At 37.9% G+C, this 15,834-nt stretch overlaps 1 protein-coding gene and 2 pseudogenes across 5 annotated transcripts in view; 2 read left to right on the forward strand and 1 right to left on the reverse strand.

Annotated features, from left to right (window-relative positions):
* On the reverse strand, positions 1–15,219 carry LOC143383191 (uncharacterized; annotated as a pseudogene).
* On the forward strand, positions 4,485–5,527 carry LOC143383316 (serine/threonine-protein phosphatase 6 catalytic subunit pseudogene; annotated as a pseudogene).
* Positions 15,220–15,555: 336 nt separating the features above from the next.
* Positions 15,556–15,834, forward strand: part of Znf568 (zinc finger protein 568) — a 72,526-nt gene continuing 72,247 nt past the window's right edge. For 4 of the 5 annotated variants that reach the window (XM_076837660.2, XM_076837665.2, XM_076837666.2 and 1 more), the window contains exon 1: positions 15,556–15,753. The gene's annotated coding sequence lies outside the window, so the exon portion shown is untranslated. The remainder of the gene's footprint in view (positions 15,754–15,834) is intronic. The other variant, XM_076837664.2, reaches the window with a different exon arrangement.

The raw sequence follows: 15,834 nt of genomic DNA on the forward strand, positions 1-15,834 counted from the left end.
TTACCCAGTATGAATTCCCTCATGGCGAATAAGGTCTGAGTGACTAACAAAAGCCTTTCCACATTCCTTACAATCATAAGGTTCTCACTAATGTGAATTCTCTGATGTCTAGTGAGGTTTGAGCCTTTATTAAAGACATTTCCACACTTGTTATATTCACATAGTTTTTCATCTGTATGGATTGTCTGATGTTGAATAAATTCTGAGCTCTGAATAAAGGCCTTTCCACATTCTTTACATGCATAGAACTTCTCACCAGCATGATTCTGTGATAGTTAGTAAGTGTTGAGGTGCTGCTGAAGGCCTTAACAGTTTCCTCATTCCTTACACTTGTAAGGTTTCTCACCAGTGTGCATTCTGTGATGCTGAGTAAGTCTTAAGTGTTGAGAAAAGGCCTTCCCACACTCCTTACACTCATAAGGTTTCTCACCGGTATGAATTCTCAGATGAGGGAAAAGTTGTGAACTTTTTGTAAAGGCTTTTCCACATACTTTACATTCATAAGGTTTCTCACTAGTGTGAGTTCTCTAATGATCATTAAAGTTTGAGCAATAAATAAAGGCTTTTCCATATTCCTTCACTCATAGGGGTTTTCACCAATGTGAATCTTCTGATGTTGAGTAACAAGTGAGCCACGATTGAAGGATTTCCCACACTCCTTACATTCATACATTTTTCTCTGATGTTTAATAAATTCTGAGTTCTGATTAAAAGTCTTCCCACATATCACAGATTCACAAGACTTCTCTTTGCTAATAGTTTTTTGATGTGGAATAAGAAAAGTCGGATGAATAAATGGAGGCATGTCTTCATGGTAAAGTATTACTTGACTGAAATGTTTCTTTTTTTAGAGATAATATTTTGGTCATACTGATTCTAGATCTGAAAGAAAATAAAAACATACATATATTCATTCTATTCAGAAGTTAAATTTCTTTAAAAAAAAGGGAGGGGCTGGGGATGTGGCTCAAGTGGTAGCACGTTCACCTAATATGTGTGGGGTTTGATTCTTGGCACCGCATAAAAATAAAATATTGTGTCCACTTAAAACTAAAAAATATATATTAAAAAATGGAGGATTAAATTGAAAATAACACCCAGCAAAGATGCTTATATGGTTCTCAAATATGGCTAAGCAATTTGTATAAACACAGAAAAGCACAAACATTAAGGTCGAGATAATAATAGAAGCTGAGGAGGTGATTAGGAAAGCAGATGGCTTCCTCAAATTTTGCTGTGATCAGAATCACCTTCAATACACAATGCTCAGGGCTATCCTCCATATTGTAGTGATTTTAATCATACCTACGCATATATAAACATGTGGTCACAAATGTAGAATACCATACTTTGTTTTATAATTTGTAGATAATTTTCAGACCTAAATGAAAGGGCTATTAGGATAAATGGGTTGAAATGTACAAATGCAGGTGTAGGGGATCAATAAATGTGAAGAAGTATACTGTTGGCAAATTCACATTGGGAAGACAGTTTGTAACAAGTCTAAGATGCTGAATGAAACTGTCAGGAATAGGAAACAGGCAAATCCCATCTATAGATAGGACACAATATGATTTGCAGTTTCACTGGAAATAATTTCCCTTGGAATTCAAGCATGTTGACCTTAAAAGGAGGAATGGATCCTTAAGTCATAGCAGTGACTAAAGAGAGTAAGAGAAGATGAAATATACTCTGTGAGGAGCAGAATGCCATGTCAACATATGAGAAGGTGAGCTCCAGGTTTCTGTTCCAACAAAATTTTTGAGTCCTCTAGACCAGCATCACCTTTCTTAAATCACTATAGGGATCTCCTAAGTCTCCCCATTAGGTTCTAGTACTCTAATCCATTCAGCACCTGGAATGATATTTTGTCTAGCCTTGTCCTACCAAAAATCTAAAACTACTTGGGGTTTTCTCTTTGTCTAGCATACTGCACCCTCCATAACATCACTGGCTGTTAATTGCTGCTTACCCTTTAGGCCTCTGCTCAAGTAGCATCTCTTTAGTGAGGTCATACCTGATCTAAAATTATGTCTTATAGATATTAGGCCTTAGTTCATTCTGCTTTTTCTTTAATAGCACTTATTTTAAATGATATATATATATATCTGCATAAGGTCCAGTGAAGTCAAGAGTGTCAATTATTTTTACCAATGGATATGATACTCAATATTATATGTTTTGGCAAAATGCCTAAAATATAAGAAGCTGAATAAATAATTTATTGAATTACTGAGGCAATAAATGATTTTTATATGTACTATTCTTGGAAGTTTTAAAAAACCCATATGATCAACTCATTATTCATAGTAATTATGTTCTTTAAACTCATCATAAAAAGTGAATTATACAATACTGAACTGTTGCTTTCATCAGTCGAGCATGTATAATCTTGTTTTACATATACTTCTATTTAAAGACACTTTACTTTTTTTTAAAGAGACAGAGAGAGAGGAGAGAGAATTTTTTTTTATTTTTAATATTTATTTATTTAGTTAGTTTTTCGGCGGACACAACATCTTTATTTGTATATCGTGCTGAGGATCACGCTAGGCGAGCATGCTACCGCTTGAGCCACATCCCCAGCCCAAAGACACTTTACTTTGTTGATTACTGCTGAATGCATGACCAACAGTACTATAACTCATGCTGGTCTAGTATACAATAATTAGAAGAGGGGTTCCAAGAAGTAATTACCTAAATTTGGCCAATAACCATCTGGGGAGCTGGAAGAAAAGGGGCATGTATTTGGTTTGAGATAGTGGAACCAGCATTACTTTCATGTCTACAAGCCACTTCATTTGCCCATTTGCCATGACATTCTTCCATAGTAATTGCTATCAATACTGAGTGCTTACTTTATACCATGCTTCTCTAACACAGAGATTTTCTCCTTAAGGCACATCAACCATCTTTGTTTTCTTAATATTTTTTAGTTGTCAGTGGACCTTCATTTTATTTATTTATATACGGTGCAGAGAATGGAACCCAGTGCTTCACACATGCTAGGCAAATGCTTCTACCTCTTGCATTTAGGAACATTAGATGACACAGCACTATGCTTAAGGGGCATTTTATTTGTTTGTGTGGTACTTGGGTTTGAACCCAGGGCCTTGCACATGCTAACCAGGCTCTTTACCACAGGGTTACACCCCAAGCACTTGGCTGCCACTTTAAACAGTGAATTCACCAACAGAAAGAAAATGTGCAAAAGGATTATTTTTATGAGAGTTAAAATAAGAAGTCAGAGCAGGGCCTTTTTAAATGTCAATTGGAATAAGTATGTATTGGAAGATTTATTTTTTTTTGCCACCCTGTATATGACCATGAGAGCTCTGTATTGATTTTGAGTAAGTGAATTTGCAATATGGAAACTGTGAATAATGAAGGTTGACCATACTATTTTAATTTAAAAGGGGCATAATTTGTTTAAAAAATTGGCAGATTGTATATACAGAGTTTATCATTGCTTACTCATGAATCTATAGTAAAACTTTAACAAAGGTCAAGAAAAACTCCACTAAGACAAAGGATACTGGAAAAGAGGCAGCAGCAAATAAAACTTGGAAGCTAGAAAGTCAATGGATGAGTAATAAGTGACTCCGTACACAATAATCAAATTCTAAGTCTACAATGTATTATTTCCATAATACTGACTCAGGGTGCAGTTCTCTATAGATGAAGAATTGAAAGCATCTGCCACTTCACACAATGAGGTAAACAGAAAATACTGAAAGCTAAGGCATGAATTGAAGGATTTTATTAGTTTATTAGAGACTCCAAGATCCCCTCTCCTATTTCACAACAGAAAGATGATTATACTTCTCTACACTCAGGAAATCAGAAAATGGAACAAGAGAAAATCTGGACTCAGGAACATCACATATAGCTGTGGGCATGGGTTCTGAACTAAAAACAAAGGATTAACATAAATTATACCCACTTGGGTTTTTTGTTTTGTTTTTGGTATTGGGGATTTAACCCAGAGGTGCTTTACCACTGAACTACATCCCCAGCCCATCTTTTTAAAAATATTTTTATTTGTAGATGGACACAATACCTTTATTCATTTATTTTTATGTGGTGCTGAGGATTGAAACCAGGGTCTCACACATGCAAGGCAGTGATCTACCACTGAGCCACAACCCTAGCCTCTCTCAGTAAATTGCTGAAGGTAGCCTCAAATTTGTGATCCTCCTGCCTCATCCTCTTGAGTCACTGGGATTATGGGTGTCAGCTATGGTGCCCAGCCAATTTGCATTATGATAAAGACCAGTAAAGAAAATACCTGGGTTTTGTTCTGGGTTCTTAGCAAGCTTCAAACCCCTTTGGAATTACCAGGTAAGAGTGACATTCATTACTTACAAATCCCTTTTGATTATATTTGAGTTTATAAAAATTATGTGATTCATGATAGGTCCACAAATAATTTCAAGGGAGGAATTTGCCAAGAAAGACAAGTCTGTGGGCTACTCCAGCGCCGCCGCCGCTTGTGATTCCTAAAATGGCGCCGCTAGATCTGGACAAGTATGTGGAGATAGCGCGGCTGTGCAAGTACCTGCCGGAGAACGACCTGAAGCGGCTATGTGACTATGTTTGCGACCTTCTCTTGGAGGAGTTAAATGTTCAGCCAGCATCAACACCAGTAACAGTGTGCGGAGACATACATGGACAGTTTTATGACCTTTGTGAACTATTCAGAACTGGAGGTCAGGTTCCTGACACAAACTACATATTTATGGGTGATTTTGTAGACAGAGGTTACTATAGTTTGGAGACCTTCACTTATCTTCTTGCACTAAAGGCTAAATGGCCTGATTGTATTACATTTTTACAAGGAAATCATGAGAGTAGACAGATAACACAGGTGTATGGATTTTATGATGAGTGCCAAACCAAATATGGAAATGCTAATGCTTGGAGATACTGTACCAAAGTTTTTGATATGCTCACAGTAGCAGCTTTAATAGATGAACAGATTTTGTGTGTTCGTGGTGGCTTATCTCCTGATATCAAAACACTGGATCAAATTCGAACCATTGAACGGAATCAAGAAATTCCTCATAAAGGAGCCTTTTGTGACCTGGTTTGGTCAGATCCTGAAGATGTGGATACTTGGGCAATCAGTCCTCGAGGAGCAGGTTGGCTTTTTGGAGCAAAGGTCACAAATGAGTTTGTTCATATCAACAACTTAAAACTCATCTGCAGAGCACACCAGCTTGTACATGAAGGATATAAATTTATGTTTGACGAGAAGCTGGTTACTGTGTGGTCTGCTCCTAACTACTGCTATCGCTGTGGAAATATTGCTTCCATCATGGTCTTCAAAGATGTTAATACAAGAGAACCAAAGTTATTCCAGGCAGTTCCAGATTCAGAACGTGTTATTCCTCCCAGAATGACAACGCCGTATTTCCTTTGAGGCCTTCGCCCATCCTGCTGACCCATTTTTCTGTCCTCTTCTTACCCCAACTTTCTTGTATTATCCTCTACAATATACTTTTTATCAAGCACTTTGCTGCTAAAATGCTGCCTCTTGCCTTTTTTTTTTTTAAATTTAAAATTATCTAAATTTATTGTTTGTTACGGTGTCTATAGCAATGTTTTTCTATCAATTTTCTCCCCTATCCCATCCCCACCTTGGACTCATTTGAGAAGACTTGAGAAATGTCTTTATATCCACACTGCTGCATGTAGCTCTTGCTTTATTTACTGGTCTAGGGAAACAGGATATGTTTCCTTTTTTAAAAAATCCAATTGACAATTACAACGAAATACTCCTCCTTTTGTATCATTCAGCCTTTTGTTTTAGTTTGGTAAGTTTTAAGAAATTTCAGGAGCAAAGTTGTTATTCAGTGGGCACGATGGACTATAGATGCCTCGAGTTATGTATACCTGTCCCAGCTGTAAACTTCATTGTCCTTTGTTGGATGATATTTTAAAAGGATATAAAATAAATTGGTCTAAAGGGCAAAAAAAAAAAAAAAAAAAAAAAAAGACAAGTCTGTGATTAGATGATTGGAAATTGAATTCAATCATGTAGCCAGGGAGTTAATCAGTCACAGCTATGTAATGAAACTCCAATAAAAAACTCATGATGAGGCTTGGGAGAATTTCCTAGTTGGTGACCAGGAGGGTGGCATACTTTTATTCCATGAAGATAGAATCTCCTGTGCCTAGGACCCCTTCCCCCCAGACTTGGTAGTTATTCTTACTCACCCCCCAGACCTTGCCCTACATATCATTTAGCTGTTCTTCTGTATCTTTATATAAAACAGTAATCATAAGAACAGTGCTGTCACAGGCTGGGGTTGTACCTCAGTGGTACAGCATTTGCCTCATATGTGTGAGGTACTGGGTTTGATTTTTCAACACTACATACAAATAAATGAATAAAATAAAGGTCCATCAACAACCAAAAAAAAAAAAAAAAAAACAAAGAAGTGTGCTGTCATGAGTTCTGTGAGTTGGTCTAACAAATTATAGAGGGATTCTGAGGTGCTAATTATATTCTATTCTTGTCTCCAGGGGTGGTTAATACTTGAATTTTTTTTTAAAGTAAGAAAGGTGGGGCTGGGGTAGTGGCTCAGTGGTAGAGCATTTGTCTAGCATGTATGAGGCACTGGGTTTGATTCTCAGCAATGCACATAAATAAATAAAATAAAGGTCCATGACAACTAAAAAACATTTTTAAAAAAGAAAGATGCTCTCTACTTTTTTAAATGAAAGAATGAACTATTAAACTCAGGACAAGCTGTTCAAAGAAGTTAATTAGAAAATAGATAAAATGAAAACCAGTACAAGAAAGAAAAATAAAATATACACACATTTACACATGTATTCTCTAAAAGATTCTTCTATTATAGAATTTGAAATACAGCATATCTTAAGAAGAAACAAAATTTTAAATATAAAAAGATAACTGTTTTGGAAATAAAGAAAGGTATTTACTCTCATGGATTGGGGAAAAAGTATAGGAGAAAAAAAGCATGAGAGCTCACATAGCAGAGGGGAGCTTTTGCCCTCTGAGGGGAGCTTCCTGAGAAAATCTCTAGAGGGAATGTCTCTTCGTGGCCCTGTTCCTGTCTTATCATCTCTCTTCTGAACACAGGCCTCTGTCAGCTTTCTGTCAATCATCCAGGACTCTTTTCCTTGTTCCAATAAGGAGATCACAGCTGGCTTAGAATTGGAAAGTGCTGCTCACAAGAAAAGACATGGGACATGGTTATCCTGTGGATGTCCCAGGAATCAGATCCAGTCCCTTGGTGGTCAAGGAAGAGATGTCACTACAGGAAGGACCAGAGGAAGATGGAGAAGATGAAGCTTCAGCCACAGCCCATTGGAGCTGCCCATTCTCAATTCTTCCATTCCATTCCAACTCAAACCATTCCTTGGGGAACAGAGAGCATAAATTCAACTGGTTACCTGAAGTGAAATATTCATTTGCCCAAGGATGGATTATGAATTTGGGGGTGGGGTAGTTATTCTCACCCACTGAAACCAGGTTTCTGAAATTCTCCAACATCACTTCTTTTTTTAAAAAAGAGAGGAGAGAGAGAGAGAGAGAGAGAGAGAGAGAGAGAGAGAGAGAATTTTCTAGTATTTTTCAGTTTTTCGGTGGACGCAACATCTTTATTTTATGTGGTGTAGAGGATCGAACCCAGCGCCCTGCACATGCCAGGCAAGCGCGTTACCGCTTGAGCCACATCCCCAGCCCCTCCAACATCACTTTTTTATCTAAGTTCATATGAACAGAGTCCAGGCATTCCCATTCCTCCTGAGAGAAGTAAGTCTATGGACACATCTGTGAACATCATTGACCCCTGAAACAATTAAACAAACTACTCAAAAGAAATGGTAGCAGTGGAGGTAGTAAAAGGCTCTGCACGAAAGAGGCTGGAATCTTATCTCCTAGAAATGGACAACCATGGCGGACTCTCCCAATGATATGAATTAAAAAGCAACCAGCTCAATGAGTAAGTTCCTTCCCCTCTTTCCTTTTTCTTTAAGTTCCAAGAGGGAAAATGTGATGGACTTTCAAAAACAGTACATGTTAGAGTAAAATTTCAGGATATGGGGGGAAAACAGAACTCTGTAAAAGCTTCCAGGAAGAAAACATGGATCACAAAAACTTTTCAGGGAGCAGAATGGCAATGGAATTCTCAAGATCACTGTTTGAAATTAGAAGAGAACAAAGCAATTCTTTCACTACTATTAGAAAGAAAAACAAATTCTGGCTCAGAAATCTATAACCAGTCAAGTCACTAAGCCAATATGAAGATTAAATCAAAACAATTCTAGAACTGCAAGGAATGATGATATTATCTCTTATATAACTCTTAGGAAACTAGTGGTCTGTGCTCCATCAAAACTAGGAAGTACACAGGAAAAAGAAATGATATTATATTTAGAATCAGGAAAATTAACAATGAGAACCATGTATGAATTCCCAATATAATTGTAAAAGGCAAGTTCCTGGTAGCAGCCCTGGAAAATAACATCTAGGAAGAGAAGGAAAGCAGACTCTTAAGGGAAGGAGGTCTCCAGGGGAAAATATGTTTGGTCATGTGGAAAATATTTACAGATAACTGACAACGATTCTATAGGGTTTGGAAAAAAATAGTGACAGGTACATGGGCTCAGGAAAATGAAAAAACAAGGCAATGTATCCTAAGAAAAATCAAAATTAAACTAGAAAGAATCTTAGGTCTTAGTAGCTTATGACTTGGCTTAGATTAACAATAGTTGCAAGGTCCTAATCACATGGATAATGATGATTTAAAAAGAAACAGTGATATAACTCTATTGCAGGGACAGGAAATAAGGACTGTTGAATAGGAAAATCTGGCAGGAGGCCACTAGAAAAGTAACACAAAAATATAGGAAAAATGCCAAGAGAAACAGCAAGAGTTGAGGGTAACCACAAGGAGAATGGGTACTGGGACAATGCCCATTTTCCTGTCTTTTAACATTTCTTGAAACTTTGAAAAGTACAATTAGTTAAATATGAAGTTAAAAATATCACTATCTTAGCCAATAGCATAAATTAAATTTCTTGAAAACATAGTTCTTTTATGACTGCTATAAGAATTGTTCCTTAAAAATATAAATTATTTAACTTTATAATTTTATAGTGGCCGAAATTTTCACAATATAAATACTAATAAACAAATCTTTCATTCCAGCCATTTTGTTAGGCAAAATCCTTAAGATCCTATTCAAATGTATACCCCTCTCCTTATACCTCATACTATTCATATATACCATTTTGCAGTTTCTTAGTTGCATCCTTTATAATAAAACTGTAATCAAAAGTAAAATCATGCATTGCTTAGTAACAAGGATACATTTTGAGAAATGTGTCATTGGTGATTTCAGTATTGTGCCAACATCACAGAGTATATTTGCATACACCTAGATGGGATAGCCACTGCAAACCTAGGATATATGGTGTAGTCTATTACTCCTAGGCTATAGACCTGAATAGCATGTTACTTTCCTGGATATTGTAGGCAATTTTAAAATAGTGATAAACATTTTTGTATCTAAACAGCAAAAGGTATAGTAAAAATAATGGGCAATAAGACTTTGCTGCTTCATTTAATTTTATGTAAAAACCCATTGGACATGTGGTTTATCATTGACCAAAATGTTCTGAGTTGTTATGGTGAATTATTTGACCTAAGGAAAGGTTATGGGAACCCCTCAGTTTGTGTGGTTGGCTGCAAAGAAGTACAGTGCCTTAGAGATACCTAAAGTAGGGGCAATTCTGCGAGACTAAGTTCCTTAACCTCTGGTTTTGTATTAACTCCAGGTAATTAGCCTAAGAATTGAGGACCAGGGTTGTGGCTTAGTGGTAGAGTGCTTGCCCAGCACATGTGGGGCACTGGGTTTGATCCTCAGCACCACATAAAAATAAAATAAAGGTATTTTATTAGTGTTCAACTAAAACAAAATGTTTTTTAAAAAATAATTGAACTGAATTGAAATACACCAGCTGGTGTCAAGAATTTATTGTTGTTTGAAAAAGATGAGACATTCCCATACCATAGGAGCAACGAGAGTATTGTTGCTTCACTTTAGGCCAAATAAGGGGACCTTAAAGTTTCCAAAGTAGAATGGTGAGATTTTGGGGGAGAATTTCTGCTGGGTCCTCTGGAGTTTATATATCATAAAGATTGGTACCTATTCTTCTTGGACCCGATACAGACCCAATGAAGGAACAAAGTGACCTCCACAAAGGAGGGGATCACAAACTACCAAGGTCCATGCCAAGTATTCCAAGTAGCCATTTCAAGAAGACATGCTGCCACATCACAGGAAATGAAATTAGAGATTCCCAATAAGGATTCCTCAAAGAAATTCATAAAAGTACCCCACAAAAAAAGAGTCAGTATTGAATATCCATCAAAACAAGAGAAACCAACACAAAACCAGTCTTTCAAGAAAATCTTTTCCGACTCCTTATCTCTTCTTGCCCATCCCTTTTCTAATCTCATAGGATTCAAAGACTGCCTATTGGGCAGGAGAAAGAGAAAGTCGGGATTAGGAAATGAAGAAGGTTAATATGTCCCCCTTTTACACACTCCAAGCTTCAAGTTGTATGCAAGAGGCTTTGCATGAAATTTAAAGATTATTAAGCTGAATCAGTGGTTATAATTAATCAAATGAGACTGTTCTTGTGACTGAAAACTATCAAAGAACACCAAAGAATGATCAAAATGATTATAGAACTACTTAGGTTTTCATCTAGGAAAACAATTTAAAAACTAGCCCATAGGGAGGGTTGAGAGTAGAAATGATGAGGGGGGAAATGCTTCATATGGAGTCCTTTCTTCCTGTTTTTTTTTTTTCCCCTGTACTGGGGATTGAACCCAGGGGTGCTCTGCCACTGAACTACATTCCCAGCCCTTTCTAAGTTTTATTTTGAGAAAGGGTTCTACTAAATTGCTTAGGCTGGCCTCAAACTTATAATCCTCCTTCCTCAGTCTCTCAAGTATTATAAGTGTGCACCACCAAACCCAGTAAATCCTTCTTATTTCAAAGTCCTCGTTATGAACACTTTATATACCTAGCTATAGGTATATTATTTGCAAAAATGATAATCTCACATCTTCTTTACTAATATGTAACCAAAATTTTCTCTTGTCTAAATGCTTTGGTTAATACCTCTAAACAGGGCTGGGGATGTGGCTCAAGCGGTAGCGTGCTCGCCGTGCTGATCCTCAGCACCACATACAAACAAAGATGTTGTATCCGCTGAAAACTAAAAAAAATAAAAATGTTAAAATAAAAAAATACCTCTAAACAACGTTAAATAATATCTGTAAAGGTATATATTCTTTTTTTCCCTTTCTTATTTTACTGGGAATGTTTCAAATATTCCCTGATTAAATATTAGGTGAGTTCACAAAAACAGAATTAATTTTATTCCTTTTACATTTCATTTTTTTTTAATATTTATTTTTTAGTATTCGGCGGACACAACATCTCAGTTTGTATGTGGTGCTGAGGATCCAACCTGGGCCGCATGCATGGCAGGCAAGCGTGCTACCGCTTGAGCCACATCCCCAGCCCCCATTTCATTTTTTATTATGGTACATTATTTCCCTAATGCATTCCCATTTCTGTTAGGCAATAATTTTTACTGCAGAAATGGTTAAGTATAGGGCTGGCGATATGGCTCAGTGGTAGAATACATGTTTAGCATATACAAGGCCCTAGTTTGGTCCCTAGTAACTATAAAAATTAATTTAAAAAAAAGTTTTAGGGCTGGGATTGTGGCTCAGCAGTAGAGCACTCCCCTAGTATGTGCAAGGCCCTGAGTTTGATCCTCAGCACCACATTCAAATAAATAAAAAAAATTTTAAAGGTGAGTGTAATTATAGGCTGGTAGGAGAGGAAACAGATACTTAAGCAGAATAGATTTGGGAAGACTTATTCTTACACTGGTTTTCTTTGTATCTATGCCAAATATACTTATTTTAAAAATTGAGTTGTTCCAAATTGATACTTTGGGAAAACACTGTCCCTATTCTGAGTTCTCTACCCTTGTACCTTTTAATTTGCAGATTAGAGAATCATACGGTGAACAGATAGCCTGAGGATGTAGTAAGTTCTCCAATATTATAAGTATTAAAAGTATTTAATACTTTCAGTATTAGAAATATTTTTACTATCACTTGATAATAGTTGTCTGTCATTCCAACCCTACTTGAGATGAGGTAAGGTTCTTTTGTTCACTTTTTTATTTTTATTTTTTGCTACAGTGATTGAACCCAGGGGTGCTTTACCACTAAGCTACATCTCCAGCCCTTTTTATTTTTTATTTTGAGATGGAGTCTTAGGGCGTTGGCTGCTTTGAACTTGCAATCCTCCTGCCTCAGCCTCCTGAGTCGCTGGGATTACAGGCATATGACACTGCACCTAGATTAGTACCGTCTTTGAATTGTCAACTCTTAAAACAAAGAAGAGATCAAGAGACAAAAAGAGAAGAATGAGATCTAACCTATGTTTTGGAATTGTCAACTCTTAAAACCAAGAAGAGATCAAGAGACAAAAAGAGAAGAATGAGATCTAACCTATGTTTCACTAGAACCTGAAAGGATAGAAAATGAAGGGGGGGGGGCAATCTCTGAAGAGACAATGACTGAGAATTTTTCTGTACTAATAGATACCCATCCACAAATTTAAAAATGCCTACAAATTCCAAGCAGATACATAAAAAAGAATGCACTTAGATATATTACACTAAATTACAGAAAACAAAAAACAGAGAAAATCCTTAAAAACAGCCAGAGGAAGAAAAGACAGATTACCTTTTAAAAGGAGCTCAGGTAATCAAGATTAGCACAAGGATGTACAAATAGACCAATGGAATAGAATAAGGAGCTCATAATACACCCATATACATATGGACACATGATATCTTTGCAGACCAGTGAGAACACAATGGATTTTCCTAAACATGGTACTGAGAAAATTATTAATTAAAGGGGAAAAAAATCTTACCCCATCCTTACAGCATATACAAAAGTCAGTTAAAAATGGATTGAACATCTAAATGGGAAAGGATTTAGGATAAATATACAGCTTTTAGGATAAATATAGAATATTTATATGAACCTGAGACAGGGAAGGAGTTCTTAAACAAGATACAAAAAGCATTAACCTTAAAGGAAAAGAGTTGGTAAACTCAACTTTTTTAAAATTAGAAAATCTGTTCATAAAACCACGTTAAAGTGACAGAACAATCCAAATAGTATGGACATATAATATAATAAATGCTTACTATAAATAAAAGTTAGTCTAAGAGAAAAAAATGTAGAAAATTTGAAGAAACATACCACAAAACAAACCCTAATACAAACATATGGAATGGTGATCAACCTCATTAACAACTATGGAAATACAAATTTAAACTTGCATGTGTATGTATAAATATCTAAAAGTCTGATACAATTGAGTTAATGCAAAGTAGAAACCTCAGTTCTTTCATACAAAGAAACGTCTGTGAAAAATGATATTCCAAGACCACTACACTCTGTAGTGAAAATGTACATTATAAAATGTAAATGAGGGCTGGGGATGTACCTCAGTTGTACACTGCTTGCCTTATGCATAGGAGGACTTGGATTCAACCCCCAGTACTGAAAAAAAATGAATGAAATATAATTTGACATTGGCAAAAAAAAAACACATTTAAATATTAATACTAGTTAAGTGATCAATTTTTTTCTTGTAATTCTGTGTTTTTGAAGTCTCTAAAATAATCATGCTTTTTATTTACTTTTTATTTTATTAGTACCAAGGATTGAATGCAGTGATGCTTAACTACTGAGCTACATGCCCAGCACTTTTTATTTTTTGAGATAGGTTCTCCCTAATTTACTCATGGCCTTGCTAAGTTGCTGAGGCTAGCACTGAAATCATGATCCTCCTGCCTCAGCCTCCCAGGCCGCTGGGATGACAGGCCTGTGCTACCATGCCCAGCTCATGCTTTTATTTTAAAATAATAAATATTATATTTATAAGAAGAATAAAGCAAGCAGAAGTGAACATTAGGTATATCGAGAGTATTCGGCTTTTTTTTTCTTTTGATACCATGGTTTGATCCCAGGGATGCTTAACCACTGAACTACATCCCTAGCCTTTGTTTAAAATTGTTTATTTAGAGACAGGGTCTCACTGAGTTGCTAAATGCCTTGTTAAATTGCTGAGGCTGGCTTTGAACTCGCCATCCTCCTGCCCCATGCAGCCCCCTAAGAGGCTGAGTTTACAGGTGTGCCCACCCCGCCTGGCTTATTAGGCTCTAATACCAGGCATACCCATCCTTTTTCTCCAATGGGGACATTATAAGATCTATATTCAAATGATGTATCTTTTTATTTTTGTTTTTGAGGTACTGTGGTTGAACGGGGCGGGGGGTACTTTACCATTCACCTACACCCCCAGCTTTTTATTTATTCATTTAAATTTTGAGACAGGGTCTGGCTAAGTTGTTGAGGTGCATCTCGAACTTGCAATCCAAGTCACTGGGATTATAGGTGTCATTTTTTTCCTAAATATTTATTTTTTAATTGTAGTTGGACACAATACCTTTATTTTATTTATTTTTATGTGGTGCTGAGGATCAAACCCAGTACCTCGCTTTTGCTAGGCTCTGCCACTGAGCCACAACCCCAGCCCCCATGGAAACATTTTTATTAAACAAGAATTTTCAGGGAAAGGAAACTATAAAAGAAACCCTTCTCTACCCTGGATATTACTTGTCGAAATTCATCATGCATTCTTTCCTTTTCTTCTTGGGTGACTCACCTGGAGAAAGGTAGAAATGGTAGAAGAAAAGTAACTCTAAGACAGCAGGTTTTTCCTAGTACCCTAGTTAGTTAGATTAGAGGTCATTATCAGCCCCCAAATCGTTACCCACCACACACAGGGTATGCCGATCCGAGGAAAATGCGGCATCCTGTGCAAGTTCACTGCTGTCCTGGGCTAGAATCTAACGTCAGAAAGATTTCCTGGGGCTAGAGTTCTGGAGTCACAGTCATGAAGGAGACAGGAGCCCCATACTAATACACAGTGTCTCATCCATTAAGGGACGGTCATACTAAAGCCATAACTTCACAATGACCAGCCATCTCATGTCCACACATAAAGCCGCAGTGTCATAATGTATCCAGACAATCCCACAAACTCCCGTGTCCAGTGCGCTCTGCCCGCACAGCCCCAAGGCTCCAGCTCCTGACCCAGCGGACCTGAGGCGCTTGTCCCGCCGGATCTAACGGTCCCGCCAGGCTGGACGAAACACTCGAGTTCGCGGGAAGAGCGAAGGCCACCAGGCCTTCTGGGAAATGTAGTCCAGAGCAGGTGTCCACGTCGATTCCTCTTAGGGCCCAGCATTGGCCCACCCGAAATGACTGCGCCGGCAACTCCCCCAATCCAGAGCAGTTTCACCGCTGGTACTTCGCCACAGCGTGGCGCGCTGCACTGCCCCTTCCCAGCGGACCTGGCTAACCCCTCCTGGGCACTGGAAACGCGGGCAGCGTCCTGGACGGAAGTTGAGTTGGACCGCGTGGCCTTCTGGGAGGAGTTCTGCTTGGAACGTAGCGGTCACGGAGAGCTCCTTCGGCTCACCTGAGCCTGTCCCTGACTTGCTTGCGCGTGGGCTTCACTGGGTCTCTTAGAAACCGCGCGCTGGCTGCGCCTCCGGCTGCCCCGGGTCTGTGGAGCTGCGAGTGCCCGCCTTGGGAGGTGAGGGCGGGGCTCCGGCCGTCCGGTTTGGACCGGCCGCGGGCGGCTGACGGGGCGGAGGCCCTGAGGGGGCCGGGAGTG

The sequence above is a fragment of the Callospermophilus lateralis genome, chromosome 18, assembly GCF_048772815.1.
Source record: "Callospermophilus lateralis isolate mCalLat2 chromosome 18, mCalLat2.hap1, whole genome shotgun sequence".
In the NCBI taxonomy this organism is placed as follows: domain Eukaryota; kingdom Metazoa; phylum Chordata; class Mammalia; order Rodentia; family Sciuridae; genus Callospermophilus; species Callospermophilus lateralis.